The 18,760-nt window shown below is 40.4% G+C and overlaps 1 long non-coding RNA gene across 1 annotated transcript in view; it reads left to right on the top strand.

Moving 5' to 3' along the window:
- The window catches only part of LOC140709919 (uncharacterized), a 335,514-nt gene that overhangs the window by 308,199 nt on the left and 8,555 nt on the right, over positions 1 to 18,760 (top strand). The gene's annotated exons all lie outside the window — the stretch shown is intronic.

The following is an 18,760-nucleotide window of genomic DNA, read 5'->3' as shown; positions in this document are numbered from 1 at the left end:
TATGAATGGGAGTTCACTCATGATTTGGCTTTCTGTTTGTCTGTTATTGGTGTGTAAGAAGGCTTGTGATTTTTGCATATTGATTTTGTATCCTGAGACTTTGCTGAAGTTGCTTATCAACTTAAGGAGATTTGGGGTTGAGACGATGGGGTTTTCTAAATATACAATCATGTCATGTGCAAACAGGGACAATTTGACTTCGTCTTTTCCTAATCGAATACTCTTTATTTATTTCTCCTGCCTGATTGCCCTGGCCAGAACTTGCAACACTATGTTGAATAGGAGTGGTGAGAGAGGGCATCCCTGTCTTGTGCCACTTTTCAAAGGGAATGCTTCCAGTTTTTGCCCATTCAGTATAATATTGGCTGTGGATTTATCATAAATAGTTCTTATTATTTTGAGATATGTCCCATCAATACTGAATTGATTGAGAGTTTTTAGCATGAAGAGCTGTTGAATTTTGTCAAATGCGTTTTCTGCATCTATTGAGATAATCATGTGGTTTTTGTCTTTGGTTTGTTTATATGATGGATTACATTTATTGATTTGCTTATGTTGAACCAGCCTTGCATCCCAGGGATGAAGCCCACTTGATCATGGTGGATAAGCTTTTTGATGTGCTGCTGAATTCGGTTTGCCAGTATTTTATTGAGGATTTTTGCATTGATGTTCATCAGGGATATTGGTCTAAAATTCTCTTTTTTAGTTGTGTCTCTGCCAGGCTTTGGTATCAGGATGATGCTGGCCTCATAAAATTAGTTAGGGAGGACTCCCTCTTTTTCTATTGATTGGAATAGTTTCAGAAGGAATGGTACCAGCTCCTCTTTGTACCTCTGGTAGAATTCGGCTGTGAATCCATCTGGTCCTGGACTTTTTTTTTGGTTGGTAGGTGATTAATTATTGCCTCAGTTTCAGAGCCTGTTATTGGTCTATTCAGGGATTCAACTTCTTCCTGGTTTTGTCTTGGGAGAATGTATGTGTCCAGGAATTTATCCATTTCTTCTAGATTTTCTGGTTTATTTGCATAGAGGTGTTTATAGTGTTCTCTGATTGTAGTTTGTATTTCTGTGGGATTGGTGGTGATATCCCTTTTATCATTTTTTATTGTGTCTATTTGATTCTTCTCTCCTTTCTTCTTTATTAGCCTTGCTAGCGGTCTATCAATTTTTTTGATCTTTTTCAAAAACCAGCTCCTGGATTCATTGATTTTTTGAAGTTTTTTTTGGGGGTGTCTCTATCTCCTTCAGTTCTGCTCTGATTCTTAATTATTTCTTGCCTTCTGCTAGCTTTTGAATGTGTTTGTTCTTGCTTCTCTAGTTCTTTTAATTGTGATGTTACGGTGTCAATTTTAGATCTTTCCTTCTTTCTTTTGTGGGTATTTAGGGCTATAAATTTCCCTCTACACACTGCTTTAAATGTGCCCCAGAGATTCTGGTATGTTGTGTCTTTGTTCTCCTTGGTTACAAAGAACATCTTTATTTCTGCCTTCTTTTCGTTATGTACCCAGTAGTCATTTAGGAGCAGGTTGTTCACATTCCATGTAGTTGAGTGGTTTTGAGTGAGTTTCTTAATCCTGATTTCTAGTTTGATTGCCCTGTGGTCTGAGAGACAGTTTGTTATAATTTCTGTTCTTTTACATTTGCTGAGGAGTGCTTTACTTCCAACTATGTGGTCAATTTTGGAATAAGTGTGATGTGGTGCTGAGAAGAGTATATATTCTGTTGATTTGGGGTGGAGAGTTCTATTAGGTCTGCTTGGTGCAGAGCTGAGTTCAATTCCTGTGTATCTTTGTTAACTTTCTGTCTCGTTGATCTGTCTAATGTTGACAGTGGGGCATTAAAGTCTCCCATTATTATTGTGTGGGAGTGTAAGTCTCTTTGTAAGTCTCTAAGGACTTGCTTTATGAATCTGGGTGCTCCTGTATTGGGTGCATATGTATTTAGGATAGTTAGCTCTTCTTGTTGAATTGATCCCATTGTCATTATGTAATGGCCTTCTTTGCCTCTTTTGATCTTTGTTGGTGTAAAGTCTGTTTTATCAGAGACTAGGATTGCAACCCCTGCTTTTTTTTTGCTTTCCATTTGCTTGGTAGATCTTCCTCCATCCCTTTATTTTGAGCCTGTGTGTGTCTCTGCATGTGAGATGAGTCTCCTGAATACAGCACACTGATGACTCTTGACTCTTTATCCAATTTGACAGTCTGTGTCTTTTAATTGGAGCATTTAGCCCATTTACATTGAAGGTTAATATTGTTACGTGTGAACTTGATCCTGTCATTATGTTGTTAGCTGGTTATTTTACTCATTAGTTGATGCAGTTTCTTCCTAGCATTGACGGTCTTTACATTTTGGTATGTTTTTGCAGTGGCTGGTACTGGTTCTTCCTTTCCATGTTTAGTGCTTCCTTCAGGGGCTCTTGTAGGGCAGGCCTGGTGGTGACAAGATCTCTCAGCATTTGCTTGTCTGTAAAGGATTTTATTTCTCCTTCACTTATGAAACTTAGTTTGGCTGGATATGAAATTCTGGGTTTAAAATTCTTTAAGAATGTTGAATATTGGCCCCCACTCTCTTCTGGCTTGTAGAGTTTCTGCTAAGAGATCCGATATTAGTCTGATGGGCTTCTCTTTGTGGGTAACCCGACTTTTCTCTCTGGCTGCCCTTAACATTTTTTCCTTCATTTCAACTTTGTTGAATCTGACAATTATGTGTCTTGGAGTTGCTCCTCTCGAGGAGTATCTTTGTGATGTTCTCTGTGTTTCCTGAATTTGAATGTTGGCCTGCCTCGCAAGGTTGGGGAAGTTCTCCTGGATAATATCCTGCAGAGCATTTTACAACTTGGTTCCCTTCTCCCCGTCACTTTCAGGTACAACAATGAGACGTAGATTTGGTCTTTTCACATAGTCCCACGTTTCTTGGAGGCTTTGTTCATTTATTTTTACTCTTTTTTCTCTAAACTTCTCTTCTCACTTCATTTCATTCATTTGATCTTCTATCACTGATATCCTTCTTCCAGTTGTTTGAATCGGCTACTGAAGCTTGTGCATGTATCACGTAGTTCTCATGCCATGGTTTTCAGCTCCATCAGGTCATTTAAGGACTTCTCTACACTGGTTATTCTAGTTAGCCATTTGTCTAATCTTTTTTCAAGGTTTTTAGCTTCTTTGCAATGGGTTCCAACTACCTCCTTTAGCTCTGAGAAGTTTGATCGTCTGAAGCCGCCCTCTCTCAACTCGTCAAACTCATTCTCCATCCAGCTTTGTTTCATTGCTGATGAACAGCTGCATTACTTTGGAGGGGGAGAGGCAGTCTGATTTTTAGAATTTTCAGTTTTTCTGCTGTGTTTTGTCCCCATCTTTGTGGTTTTATCTACCTTTGGTTTTTGATGATGGTGATGTACAGATGGGGTTTTGGTGTGGATGTCCTTTCTGTTTGTTAGTTTTCCTTCTGTCAGGACCCTCTGCTGCAGGTCTGTTGGAGTTTGCTGGAGGTCCACTCCAGACCCTGTTTGCCTGGGTATCCTTAGTGGAGGCTGCAGAACAGCAAATGTTGCTGCCTAATCCTTTTTCTGGATGCTTCGTCTCAGAGGGGCACCCGACCTTTTGAGGTGTCAGTCACCTCCCTACTGGGAGATGCCTCTCAGTTAGGCTACTCAGGGATCAGGGACCCACTTGAGGAGGCAGTCTGTCCATTCTCAGATCTCAAACTCTGTGCTGGGAGAACCACTACTCTCTTCAAAGCTATGAGAGACGTTTAAATCTGCAGAGGTTTCTGCTGCCTTTTGTTTGGCTATGCCCTGCCCCTAGAGGTAGAGTCTACAGAGGCAGGCAGACCTCCTTGAGCTGCCGTGGGTTCCACCCAGTTGGAGCTTCCAGGCCACTTTGTTTACCTACTCAAGCCTCAGCAATGGCGGATGCCCCTCCCCCAGCCTTGCTGCTGCTTTGAGGTTGGATCTCAGACTGCTGTGCTAGCAGTGAGCCAGGCTCCATGGGCGTGGGACCCTCCGAGCCAGGCGTGGGATATAATCTCCTGGTGTGCCGTTTGCTAAGACCATTGGAAAAGTGTGTATTACGGTGGGAGTGTCCCAGTTTTCCAGGTGCTGTCTGTCACGGCTTTCCTTTGCTAGGAAAGGGAATTCACCACCCTCTTGCACTTCCCAGGTGAGGCGATGCCCTGCCCTGCTCCGTGGGCTGCACCCACTTGTCTGGCAAGCCCCAGTGAGATGAACCTGTACCTCAGTTGGAAATGCAGAAGTCACCTGTCTTCTGCGTCATTCACACTGGGAGCTGCAGACTGGAGCTGTTCCTATTCAGCCATCTTGGTACCACCCCTTTTTTTCTTTTTTTTATGTCTTATCATAGTAGCCCTTCTAACTTGGAGAACTTCGAGTCCGATGTTCAAGGATATGAAGCATTCAGCACAGGAGAAAGACGTAGGCTGGGAAGCTAGGCCAGTCTCTCTTCTCACATAGTAAAATGATATTACTATCTCACTGTAGTTTTGATTTGCATTTGCCTGATGATTAATGACGTTGAGCATTTTTTTATATGTGCTGGCCTTTTTATTCTTCTGAGAAATTTCTATTCAGATCATTTACCCATTTTTAAATTAGATTATTAGTTGTTTCTGTTCCTTATATATTTTGGATATTAACCCCTGATTAGATGTATGGGTTGGAAGTATTTTTTCCCGTTCTGTAGGTTGTCTGTTCACTCTGTTGATTGCTATTTTTGCTGTGCAGACGCTTTTTAGTTTTATGTAATCCCACTTGTCTATATTTGCTTTTGTTGCCTGTGCTTTTGAAGTTGTATCTAAGAAATCCTTTCCCAGTCCAATATCATGAAGTGTTTCCTCTGTGTTTTCTTCTAGTAGTTTCTAGTAGTTGTAGTTTTGGTTCTTTCTCACTGTCCTCATTATCAAGCTGGCCTTAACCATGGAAAAAGCTAGTAATTTATCTCTTGCTTGCCAACACTTTCACCATTTCTCTCCAGGGCATCCTTGCCCCTTAACCACATTGAAGCCTTACTCAAACTTCTCAAGTTCAGTGTTTTACCATCTTGGAAATTAGAATACGGTAAGGCCAGTGGAAAAGTTTTTTAGTGAAGTATCAATTACCATACAAATATGAGGTATAATCACACAGAAAGCATGCTGAAACCTCACTCAGAATTCAAACATGGTCTCTTCCTCAGGCATAAGAACAATGTAGCTCAATTTATATTTTTTAAAGCATTAAATTAACTTATTAAAATGACATTGCTATCTCACTGCCACTAGGGCATGATTTTGAATTATTTTTCTAGTGGCTAATTGATGAGTAATAAAGATACTTTTCCACTGTGTGGTCTGCCTTTTTCATGATCTGTTCACCTCATGGTTAGCTAGGGCTAAGAGTTCAGTCTGTGGCCAAGGGTAGGATGAAGCTATATGACCCATTTAGGTTTTAAACCTGTCACTTCCACGTCATCAAAAATAACTAACCACAAACACAGGCATTAGAAAGTAAAATTCCCATCCTGGTATGTTCAGTCTTAACTTTTGAGATCAGAGAGTTGCAAAATAATCATTTTTTTAAAGTCTAAATTACTCCACAAAAGTTGTCTTGTGCTCTTTGTTAATATGCTTCAAATAAGAAATAATCAGCCTGCCTTCTATTGCTATAGAGCAAACATTGTGTACTTCTTGCTATGTACTAAAAGCTTCACTTAAATGTATTGTATTAAATTAGTTATTCCTTACAAAGCTCTACAAAATAGCTATTATTCCAGTATTACAGATGGATAAACTGAGGCATATAGAGATTAAGTAACATGATAAGTGGTAGAACTGGTATTGCATGCAGCTGAAGCTGTAGCTGCAAAGACTATGACCACTCTGCAGTCCTGCTCTCCACCCCCAGTGATCTTGAGCTACTGCCATCTGCAACAACAAGCACAGACTTGCTTTCTCCTTTTGTTCTTCCTTTTTTGTCATGATTCTGCCCATTCATGGTCCAATTCAAATGTCAGCTCTCTCAATCACTTTGCCTGGGACCCTCACCCAAATAGTAATTATAATAGTTTATCAGTATTCCCATAGTACTTTATTCTTTCTTTTATCTTGACACCATATACTAATGCAGATATTCATCTATGTCTATTTCTTTCCTAGCAGGCTGGGAACCACAGAGTTTTTACATCCTGTATTTCCAGAATCTATATAACATCTGGCCTATAGTAAGAACTCAATAATGATTTATTACATTAAATTGAAATAAAATAGTTGACACTGGGCCTTAGTATGAATCTGAAAATGAAAAAAAAAAAATTTATATAGCTGGGTATTTCTGGATTGCAATACATAAAATATTCACTGGGTTTATTTAATATATATTTAGTACCAAAACTTGGGCAGGTGTGCAATTTAAAGTGGGCTGGGGAGGTAGCTGGGGAGGGAGTCATATCTTCAACTCTTGATCTGAAGGGGTCTTGGGGAAAAATAAAGTTTACCTTCTGGTAAAGGTGTATTTGTAACATATCTGAAAACTTCATTAAATGTTATTTCATTTCACTTTGCCACATGCCAGTCTGGTTACAAGCTGACACACTTATACCATAGAGTTTAAAGTTGAAAGCAAAATGATTTTATGTCTTCCTTGATTATGGCTGGCCCAGTGTACTGTTATGAAAAAAGTCGATTGTATGTTTCCTGCTAGCCTTTTTCCTTCAGTGCAGTTCCCCACATGCATGGAGTGGGTCACACATGTCTTCTTCTCCATGTTGCTGGTGTGCTTTGGACATGGATATCATCATGGGTAGTATCTGTCTTTAGCTATCCATCATCATCTCACTTTAGACATTAGTAAGTCCTCTCAAAGGAGGTTGAAAAGAAAAAAAAAAAAAAAAAAAGCAATCCAATCTCCTTGAAGAGAAGATTTCATTTATGCTTGAAGATGTAATTACAGTTACCCTATACTGGTGAATGACGGGCATTCAACTTCCTCTCTTTTAATCATTTTCCACATCCATTTCGTCACCAAGATATGTCAGCAAAACCTTCATAATATATCTTAAACCTGACCAATTTTGTGCTACTACCACCCTAGTCCCTCTCTTGTCTGAACTTATATTTATTATGAAATAGCTTTTCTAACTTGCCTTCTGGCTTTCATTCTTGATGTCTATTCTCCACCTGCAACCACAGTGAGAACTTGAAATTGTAAATCAAAGCATGTCACTCCTCTGTTTTCAAACATCCATTGGCTCTTGCTCTCTCTCTCTCGCTCTCTGTCTCCCCCCCTTCCCTCTCCCCTCCCTTCCTCCCTCCCTCTTTTCCTTCCTTCTTTCTTTCTTCTTTCTTTCCTTTTTTTGAGATGGAGTCTTGCTCTGTCACCCAGGCTGGAGTGCAATGGCACAGTCTCAGCTCACTGCAACCTCCGCCTCCTGGGTTCAAGCAGTTCTCCAGCTTAGCCTCCTGAATAGCTGGAATTACAGGCAAGTGCCACCATACCCGGCTAATTTTGCATTTTTAGTAGAGATGGGGTTTCACCATGTTGGCCAGGGTGGTCTTGAATTCCTAATCTCAGGTGATCCACCCACCTTGGCCTCCCAAAATGTTGGGATTACAGGCGTGAGCCACCGCACCTGGCCTCAACCTCCATTGGCTTTCATCACACTTAGAATAATGTCCAAAGTCATTACCATAGCTCTACATGACTTGACCCTGACTGTCCCTTCAAACTCACTGTCTACCACTCTACCACTTGCTCACACCACGAAACAAACTGGCTTCTCTGATGTTCTTAGAACTTGTCAAAGACATTCTTAAGCCCAGGCCTTTGTACCTGCCATTCAGACCCTCTGCCTGGAATACTCTTGCTCCACACATTCACAGTGTTCACTTCTGTTTAATTTGTCCCTGTGCCAGAAAGTAGCTTGTCTAAAAATATTTCTTTCAGACATACTCTATTCCCTTACTTAACTTTCTTTCTTCACAGTATTTTGATTTGTTTATTATGCATTTTCTACTAGAATGTGAACACTCTGAGATCAAGGACTGCTTTGTTCATCATTTTATTCCTAGCAGATACATATGGTACATAGTAGATAGTCAATAAATATATGTTGAATAAGTGCAATTTAATTTAGTTCTAGATCTAACATATGGGTTCTTAATAGCATCTTTGCTTAAGTGTTGGAAAATTTGAGTTGTTCAATTTCAACAACTGCTAGTAACCTTTTAGGAAAATTGTTGCAAATACTTAGTTCTTCAGTTTTTGAAGAATGTTACTGATATAGAAATAAAACAAAAGATGATTTACAGACAGAGCAGTGGAGAGAGGGTAATTGGAAAAGAGAAAGATGGAGTTTTTATTGTTTTCAACAATTTAAAGTGTGAATACTGTGTTGAACTACTTTGCATATAAAGAGCCACTGAAAGCTTGTTAATATGACTGATAAAAATGATGGGAATAGATATTTATATCTTTTTAAGTCTCAGTTAGTAGTCAGTACATTTGAGGTAATGCTTTAGACTTTAAACTTTGCCAAGATTTGCTAAATTTGCAATCCTTTTGGAAAATGTTATCTGAGCCTGACTGGGTACCTGGGAAAGATTTGTGGAAGTTGTTGAACATTGCAAATAGAAGGAGGAATTCATTCCATTCGTTGTGGGTTGAAGGTGAAACATACTGGAAGTTACAGGCCTCTGTGTCTTTCACTTTAGATGCTTGGCTGCATTTAAACTCCATAAGCAAAGATTAGTATAAAAGTAGCATCAGCTGATAAAGGCTAGACTCACATAGCTCAAACCTTTAGTTTGAATGACTCAATTGCACTCTTACTCGGTGACTTTCTAAAGGAAACTATTTAGTATGCTTAGTATATCATAATACTCCCCATGTCATCTATTTTAAAACACAGCTCATATATAAGTTGACAGCATCCCACAGCTCTGACCCCAGTGGTGGTGCTGAGAATAGCTGGGCAATTCACTGAAAACCACAAGATACATTTTGCACTGTGGATTTGATAATGGGTTGTAGCCTTTCACTACTGGAGAAACAGAGTTACATAATTTTGGAGAAGTAAGAGACTTTACATGGCATCTACTCAGACTCTTGCTCTTTACAATTACCAGAAACCAGTCCCCAAGCAGGGAAGTGGCAACCCATTTTCATCAACAAATGAGCTGGCAGTAGAGCTGAAACTGGAATATGATCTTCTGATTGCTAGTCTAGAAATCTTTTATTTTGATGGGGTTGGGGAGCATACTTTATTGTAAGTTTCACCAGTGTGGCAGGCATAATTTTGGCCCCCATGACCTTCATCTCTTGATGTTATATCTATAAATATGTTTTCTCACATGCCTAATGGGACTTTCAGATGTTAGTAAGGTTACTAATCAGCTGACATTAGCATAGGGAAATTATCCTGGATTATCTGGTTGTAACCAATGTAATCACATAAACTCTTAAAAGGAGACAAGAGATCAGCAAGATAGGAAGTAGGAAGGATCAGACATGCCACTGAGAGCTTAGAAATGGAGAGTTCAGGAGCCAGGGAATGTGGGAAGCCATGGGAAACTTCAACCAACAGCCAACAAGGAATTGGAAACCTTAGTCCCACAGTCACATGGAACTAAACCTGCCAACAACTCGAATGAGCCTAGAAGTGGATCTTTCCCGGAGCCTCCAGAAGAGAATGTAGTGTCAATAATACCTTAATTTCAATTTCAGAATCCAGCTGATTCATGAAAACTGAAAGAACCAATAGGTGTTGTTTTAAGCCACTACGTTTTTGGTAATTATTTTTTTAGAGCAGCAATAGAAAAAGGATGTAACCAATTCGTTAAAATGCTGCTTCCATCTTTTCTTAACTGTTGACAAGTGTCCTTACAAGAGTGGCAACATTTCCTTCCCTACATAGGGAAATGTTTATGAAAATATCAAATTGTATTATAACCTTCACCCACACACTAACAGGGCTTCACCCATCTGGGGAAAGTGTCCTTCAGATCTTTCTGGAGGTTTCCAGTGGGATGGATTACTTATGTCCTCCCACCAGTTGCCCCTTTCTCTCCTTCTCTGGCCCCTCTTGCCCATTTCCAGTGCTTTGTCAATGTCTCAGTACATCATGAGGTGAATGACATCCCAGATAAGGGAGATGCTGCAGGATGCTCCCCAAGCTTTGAATTCCAAGGAGCAGAAGCTTGGTTGGTTCTGCACAGAGGCAGGGAGAATAGCCGTCCCTGTCTCAGAGCCACTCATAGTCACTGGGCTCCAAAGCAGCTCTCCTGGTGCTTGGGGGCCTCATGAGGTCTTTTCTGCTTTCTGTGGAGAAGAAACTCACGGGATCCCTTGATTGCTTTCCACTCTGTAGCATCTCTTTCTAGAAGGAGAATGAAAACCACTTTATAAGACATGATATGGGAATACTGCCCTCCTCTTTCCCTTGGCTCCTCACCCACTGAAACATCTCTTCTCTCAGTTATAAAACAAAAACTCTCACCTACTCTACTGAAGACAAGCCAGAGAGTAGGCATGAGTGTATGTGTGTTTGTGTGTGTGTAATTGTTAGTGGTAACCAGCACAAATGTTCCCTCTACATCTATGAATATGAGTCATTGGCACCTGATTAAAATAAATCAGACAAGTTTTACAATGTCTCCCAGTTATATATTGATAATAGGCATTGTAGTGGGCTGAAGGGTGTTCTTCAAAAAGATATGTCCACCTGCCAATCACCAGAACCTGTGAACGTTGCTTGATAAGGCAAAAAGACATAATTAAGTTAAATGTTTTGTGAGGAGGAGTTTGTCCTGGATTATTTGGTGGGACCTAGATCCAATGGCAGGTTCTTATAAGAGTGAGGTAGAGTGGGGATTTTGACAGACACACCAGGTGGAAGTCAGACAGAAGAGGAGGGAATGTGCCCTTGGAGGCAGAGATTGAAGTGATACACCCTCAAGCCAAAAAAAAAAAAAAAAAAAAAAAAAAAAAAAAAAAAAAAAAAAAAAAAAAAATTGCCTGAAGACAGCAGAAACTGGAAGAGAGAAGTACGTGATTCTCCCCAAGTGTCTCTGACTGGAGGGAGTGCAGTCCTCCTGAGACCTTGATTTCAGACTCCTGGCCTCCAGTATGATGAGAAAATAAATTTCTCTTCTCTTAAGCCAAGGTTACAGTGATTTGTTATGGCAGCTGCAGAATACCAGTATAGACAACACACCGTTAGGTTTTAAAATTGTGACATAAAACTCTATCTATTTTAGATACTTGTTTGTAAACAGAAGACGTGTAAATTAGTGTTAACACTATCGAAGTTGAACTTAGAATATTAGGTGTAACTATTTGTCAATGAGATCGCTCCCTTAAAAGCCTGTAACATTGTTGTACTGGCTGTTGCTAATCAATTTATACTATTGAAAGCTTACTCTGAGTAGATTAAATCAATATGCCAGAAACCAAGAGGGAGGGGGAAACAGCGAATACAATGAAATAGTAAGAGTAATAATAGTAATAATATCTGGCACTATTCTAAGTGCTTTGCATATAATACACTTCACCTTTACAACATCCCTGTGGGGCTGGAACTTTTATTATCCTACTGTACAGAGCACCGAGTCACTGAGAAGTTAGGCAACTTGCCCAGGGTCTTAGAGATGGTAAGTGGCAGAGCTGAGATTCAGTTTGTACTCATTTGACTGCCACTGACTTTGGGTGATGGAGACAAGTATACCTCAGAGGATAGAGAAACTTTCAATTGCTATCACGCCCAGCTACAAATAAACTTCAAAAAAATCACCACCATCTGATACTGTACTTCCTATGTAGGATAATTTCTGCAGAGTGAGTCCAGATTCTTAGTAGACCTGTGATAATATTAATACCTTGTTCTAAGTATTCAGTTTTCTCCTTAGGGCTGGGTTCACTCGTGGAGGACTCATGAGAGAGTGGGAGAATGTTGCACCTAAGCTCTGTTTTTTCTTTCCTCTAATTTAGATATATACAGATCTCAAAGTCTCTGACAATCAAGGCTCTGTTTCTACATAGGGCTTATGGGAAATAATCACGCCCCCAGAACAAGATCCTTTTTACTGGAAGGATCACTCATCAGGGAGGCGAAGGGGGAAAGGTATGGTAAGGCCTGTTTGTTTGACTTCTCCCAGCCCCTTCTTTGGAGCAGTTTTGAATTTCCTGGCTCGGCTGCCCCATCACAGGCAGATGTTTGAAGCTCTTGTGCTCCGTGAAGGTGAAAGAAGCAGACAACCGCCTATTTTGTTTCTCTTTTTTTAGGTTTTTTTGTTTTTGTTTTTTTTCTGACAGTCTCACTCTGTTGACCAGGCTAGAGTTCAGTGGTAAGATCTTGGCTCACTGCAACCTCTGCCTCCCAGGTTCAAGGGATTCTCCTGCCTCAGTCTCCCAAGTAGCTGGGATTCCAGGCACGTGCCACTATGCCCAGCTAATTTTTGTATTTTTAGTAGAGATAGGGTTTCACCATGTTAGCCAGGCTGGTCTCAAACTCCTGGCCTTAGGTGATCCTCCTGCCTTGGCCTCCCAAAGTGCTGGGATTACAAGTGTGAGCCACTGCGCCCAGCCTCTTACTTCTCTTTTTCTCCAAGTTGATGGACAAGAGGCTGTGAACTTTGATGTACCAAAGAATCATGGGGCTTGTGAGGTTGAAACTACAGCAAACAGATGCCTCCTTCATAGCTGGAGAGGCCAAGAGAGGAGACTGCCTTGTGGGCGAGAACTCAGGATGTGTGAGACAGTGTGCCAAAACAGTTAACAGAAATTATGAAGCAATTTCGATTTATGTTGCAGCAAAAAGAAGAAGGAACAGAGGAAATTGAACTTCCAGTGAGGTCTGATAATTAAACTCAGGCGTACTGACAGGGTAGCTGAACACAACAGATAAATAACTACTTTCCGGTAATTATAAGGCAGGATGGTAACATACTAGACAAGCTGGCTTGCTCGGTATTTTCAAGGCTGACATTTCGATTCTAGGGGATATTTGGATCTGTGCTAACAGATTTCTTTCTTTTTCCACACTTGCTTTTCCTTTTCCACTCCCCATTGCTTGCTGAAAATAAAATGTGATTTTAAAGTGCCACTGTTCAGCATGTTTCATGCATTCGCTTCGCCTCACGTAGCAGACCTCAAAGCCCACTGCTGCCGGACACAGTTGCTGAAGTGGCGTCTGCTTTTCTAAACACTGTAATTATTTTAAAGATTTTAATCAGACGTCCCCTATTAGAAGAATATGGTGCAAATCACATAGTCCATTTACAATCCTTCCTTAGCCATAGATTGCTAGAGTTTTTAACTAATCATTTCCTAGCACAAACACTTCTTTTCACAGAAAGGAAATGGAGGCAATGGGTTCTTGTCTAAGATGCACTATTTTCAATAGAAATAAAGCAGACACTTAAGTCAAGGGAACAAAACCATTCTCTTTTGTGAATAGGGATCACGCCCAGACACCCAATTTTCCTTCTGTCTTTGAGAATAATGTTAAAATACTTTTAAGAGGGGAATTTACATAATAGAATACAGATGTTGCCGTTTACTATGTGATGTGTAGACTGTCAACTGCATGGTATATAGACTTGATTTTCAGGCAGAAATGTTAAAATGAGTGTTTTTTTCAGTGTCTGTCCCATAATCAGACCATCCCATGAAGAATGAAGATCTGTCCCTGTAGGTCTCTAGCCTCAAGGACCTGCTGTGTCGTGACTCACATTCCAGATGGTATAGATTTACTTTGTTGACCCAAACCCCGTGTTTTCTTTCTTTTTTTTCTTTTAATTTAAAAAACAGTATCATAATTTATTAATTGTTCTCGGGGAATGAACTTCCAATGCCCATCTTGTGGCCTGGCAGGGAGAAATTTCCCAGTTCTGTTTGAGCGACCTGTCCACTCCACTTGGCACTTGAACAGGCTAAAACGGAATGTCTTTTGTTGTAAACACCTAATTTGTTCGTTTTGAACTGTCTGAGTAACTAGATCAAAGACCAGTGTCAAATGCCCAAAGCAGTGTTTGTCAGCAGTGGACTTTTTATTCTTCTTGTTCTATAGCAACTGAAAGGGAAAAAGACTCGTACTGTATTTCCACAAAAGCGTAGGGAAGCTCGCGTTGGCAGCCTCTTGCAACAGAATGAATACATGCTACTGAGTACAGACCATTTGTCTCCTGATTACAACAGACCCCAGGGGAACTGGTGTTGGCTTTGAATTCCACCTCTCTTTTACTGAGCGCCTCCTCGCCGTGATAGTTCCACCCCCAATCCTCACAGCACAGAGCGCCAGGGACTCAGATCTTCTCTCTGCTGTGGGTTTTAGTCGCTTTCTAAATTCAAGCAGGGCTCTCTTGTTTGAAATGTGTTGACTTGTCTTGAACAGTAACATATATTTTTAAACTATTCTCATTTGGAATTCAGCAGTGGCCATAATGAATGCCTTTAGTGCTCCTGTGTGTTTGATATGCATGATAACAAGGGCTACAGTGTAGAGGAAGGAAACAGAGAATGGCAACCTAAAAAGTCACCCAGTTCCTAATATTAAAAATGCTACAAAAATGGTAGAGCATATGATGGTCTTACTAGTTATGTGTGAGCCCACCAGACCATTTTCCCCATTGATTTATAAGGGCTCATGTTGTGTTTTTCTCCCTGCAGTATTTTTTGGAAATGGATGAGAATGTGTCTTTATTATGCTAAGAGTACAGCTTTATTATTAGGCAGTCTTGAGGGCTGCTGGGATGTATTCTCCTTAATTACACCTATTTTCACTGATATTCCCTAAGAACTGCTCATATTTCCATTGGAAGGCCAAGTTTGGTCTGAAAGGTTCACTTCCTAGTTAACAGCAGTTGCAGTCATTAACATTTTTTTTCTTGTTTAGTTTTGCTTTATTGTTCATTTCCTTTAAAGGAAAGTAGATTGTAAAACATTCGTGAAAGTTTCCTCTATTTCAGATTATCTGAATTTTTACACATTCGTCTCTGTTTTTTTCTTATATTCTTACTTTCTTTATTTTCCACCTTTGCAGTTATTTTTTCTTATATTAAGAAAGAGAAAAGCGAGCTGTCATTTGACAGTCTCTTTTCCATTATGTTTGCACTGCTGGGAAACGCTGGAACAAAGGCATTCCAAGTGTTACTGAATGGGGATCAGCATTCAGCCCTGCTGGTGAGGCTGCAATCAGCCTGACTAGGATGAAAATGCGTGCTTTTCAACACTGGTTGGAGATGTTTGTGTTTATCTTTGGAATGCATGCCTTGTCCATGCAGTCACGTGATGTGTTTTTGCCATGTCCTTATGTGTCCCAGCTTTTTCTGTGGTAGAATGGAAGAAATGGAATGTGACCCATTAACCCTTAGTCGGTATGAAGTAATCCAACAGATACTTCTCCAACACAAAGAGTCCCTGCTCATGTCAAAGTCAATTTCTAAAACATGTTTAGTTTCTGTCCTGTTCTAGCCGGATGTGCGTGTGGAGAAGCTATGCCACTTCTGCTGACACCTTGGTAGCGAACAGTTCTGGGGTCATAAATAGCAAGAATGGGATGAACCAAACAGGCAGTAGGTGTCCTCAGGCCTGAAAAAGGCATAGGAGGGTTGGGGTGGTTAAGTCACAGTGTTTATGTCTCCCATGTGCCAATTAAGATATAGAGCATTTTGCACGTTGTGCACATGTACCCTACAACTTGAAGTTTAATAATAATAAATAAAAAAAAAAAAAAGATATAGAGCATTTCTACCACCCCCAAAATTTTATTGTGCCATTTCACAGTCAGTTTCGTCCCTAGCCTACAAGTATCCCTGTAGATTAATTTTTCTGTGAACACATTTTCTTTTGAATTGCCAAACCATGTCATATAATGTATATGGCACATCAGAAAGACAGATAGTACTGCTTTTGGACTTGAGATCTTAGGTCCAATTGATATTAACACTTGAATTCATCTGACAATATCAAATGTAATCTCTGTGTATTGAAGATTTGTTGCAAACTGTTCTTTTATTTTCCCCCCAAACTATTTAGTACTGATGACACTTCCTGAAAAATAAAGAGACTCAGTGGATGTTTATAAGTATTTGGTTTATAAACTACTAAGCAAAGGTCTTTCAAATTAAAGTTTGAAATGGTCCCAAAGGCTCCAAGGGTCCTTAGAATAAAAGTTTCATAGCACAGTTGCAACTCTTTTAAAAACCTCTTTGAAGCTGAATGCATTGGCTCACGCCTGTAATCCCAGCAATTTGGGAGGCTGAGACGGGTGGATCATTTGATGTCAGGAGCTCGAGACTAGCATGGCCAACGTGGTGAAACCCTGTCTCTACTAAAAATCCAAAAAATATTAGCTGGGCGTGGTGGTGTACACCTGTAATCCCAGCTACTCAGGAGGTTGAGGCAAGAGAATCGCTTCAAGCCAGGAGACAGAGGATGCAGTGAGCCAAGATCACGCCACTGCACTCCACCCTGGGTGACAGAGTGAGATGACATCTCAAAAGAAAAATAAAGCAACAACAAAACAACAATAAAAACATTAAAAAAAAAATCCACCTATTTGAGAGCTTGTTTGAATTTTCTAGCAGGGGATCGTAGCTATTCGTATACCCTTGGTGGAAGACTGGCCCTCCTTTATCAGGGATGGTTATCCCCTTTGACTGAGCATGCATCTTTGGGAGGGATGCACAAAGAGCGGTGAGGGAGGAAGGCGACACCCACCTAGCCAGCCAAATCAGCCAAATCAACCCTGGCGATCAATGGGGTGATGTGTCGCAGCTAGATCACCCTCACATCCAGTAACTTTTTTAAAAACCTCTGGATTCGCTAAAACTCTCCTCTTTGTAGAACACAGTGACTAATGTCCATCATTCTCTCTCTGCAATCATCCAGCTAGTGGGCTGTTCTCCGGGGGTCTGTACATTTGCCTCACCTGTTGAATTGGTGCCTACCAAGCATTTATTATGTTTATACTACACAAATTTTACTTCCTGTTGTTATTTAATTTAATAAATATTATACCAAGTGGCAAAATATGAATGTCAGGGAAAGAGTTTTGGGTTTCTCGGGGGAGAAATTTAACGTCAAGGAACGACAAAGTTGATTTTTGTTGTTGTTGTTGTTGTTTAAGGAAACCCCCAAAACTTGCTATCAAATTAGGTGGATAAGACAACTATAAAAAAATAAATAAATAAAAAAGGAAAGAATGCGTCTTTAAATTCTAAGACATCTAAAGAAACAGTCAGAATTCAAAGCTGATGCATCTTGGAAGTCCCCTCTCCTCCCCTCTTTCCTTTCCTTTCCTTTCCTTTCCTTACCTTTCCTTTCCTTTCCTTTCCCCTTCCCCTTCCCCTTCCCCTTCCCCTTCCCCTTCCCCTTCTTTTCCTTTCCTTTCCTTTCCTTTTCTTTCCTTTTTTGACAGGATGTCCCATCAGCCAGGCTGGAGTGCAGCGTCGCAATCATGGGTCACTGCAACTTCCACCTCCCAGGCTCAGATGATTCTTCCACCTCAGCCTCCCAAATAGCTAGGACTACAGACATGCAGAACCACACCCGGCTAATTTTTGTGTTTTTGGTAGAGATGGGGTTTCACCATGTTGCTCAGGCTGTTCTTGAACTCCTGGCCTCAAGCAATTCGCCCACCTTGGCCTCCCAAAGTTCTGGGACTACAGGCACGAGTCACCATGCCTGACCTGTTTATTTCTATTTAATAAACTACTATCTGGCACTTTCAATGAGTCAGGTGCTGTTCTAAGGATTTTTCATCCTCATAACTACTGTGCATGGTAAGTAATGTCCCATTTGACATATAAGGAAACTGAGGCACAGAGAAGCTATGCAACTTCCTGAAAGTCACACAGCTAGCAAGTGGCAGAACTGAGATTGAGAACACAGTAGCTTTGTCCAGAGCCTCTTCCCTTCCCACTGTGCTATCCTGCCTCTCTTTATCCACCACAATTTATGCAGCTGTCCAACTAGCATACCCACTTGCCAGGTGGGGAAGGCTGTGGTCCTTCATCAAAAGACTAAAAATAAATGAATGTCTAAACCAAATTTACACTTTAGTTAAACTAAAATGCTTACTACTCTTCCTTTTTAAAAATTATTTTAATAGTTTTTTTGGGGAACAGGTGGTGGTTGGTTACATGGATAAATTCTTTAGTGGTGATTTCTGAGATTTTGGCGCACCCATCACCTAAGTAGTGTACACTGTATCCAATGTGTAGTCCGTCATCTGTCACCCTATCCCCACCCTTCTCCCCAAGTCCCCGAAGTCCATTATATTATTCTTATGCCTTTGTGTCCTCACAGCTTAGCTCCCACTTATAAGTGAAGACCATATGTTTGGTTTTTCATTTCTGAATTACCTCACTTAGAATAATGGTCTTCAACTCCATCCAGGTTTCTACCAATGCTATTATTTCGTTCCTTCTTGTGGCTGAGCAATACTATTTTCTTGTGGGATTTTTTTTTTTTTCTTGCTGGTTAGTCAGAATTCCTTGTAGATTCTGGGTATTAGTCCTTTGTGGATGCATAGTTTGAGAAGATTTTCTTCCATGCTGTGGGTTGTCTGTTTACTTTGCTGATTTTCTTTTGCTGTGCAGAAACTTTTTAGTTGATTAAGTCCAACCTATTTATCTTTGTTTTTGTTGTATTTGCTTTTGTGTTCTTGGTCATGAACACCGGAGCCGGTGTCTAGAAGAGTTTTTCCAATGTTATCTTCTAGAATTTTTATGGTTTCAGGTCTTGTATTTCAGTCTTTGATCCACCTCGTGTT

Source organism: Chlorocebus sabaeus, chromosome 23 (genome assembly GCF_047675955.1).
Source record: "Chlorocebus sabaeus isolate Y175 chromosome 23, mChlSab1.0.hap1, whole genome shotgun sequence".
In the NCBI taxonomy this organism is placed as follows: domain Eukaryota; kingdom Metazoa; phylum Chordata; class Mammalia; order Primates; family Cercopithecidae; genus Chlorocebus; species Chlorocebus sabaeus.
This window is presented reverse-complemented; position numbering and strand designations above follow the sequence as displayed.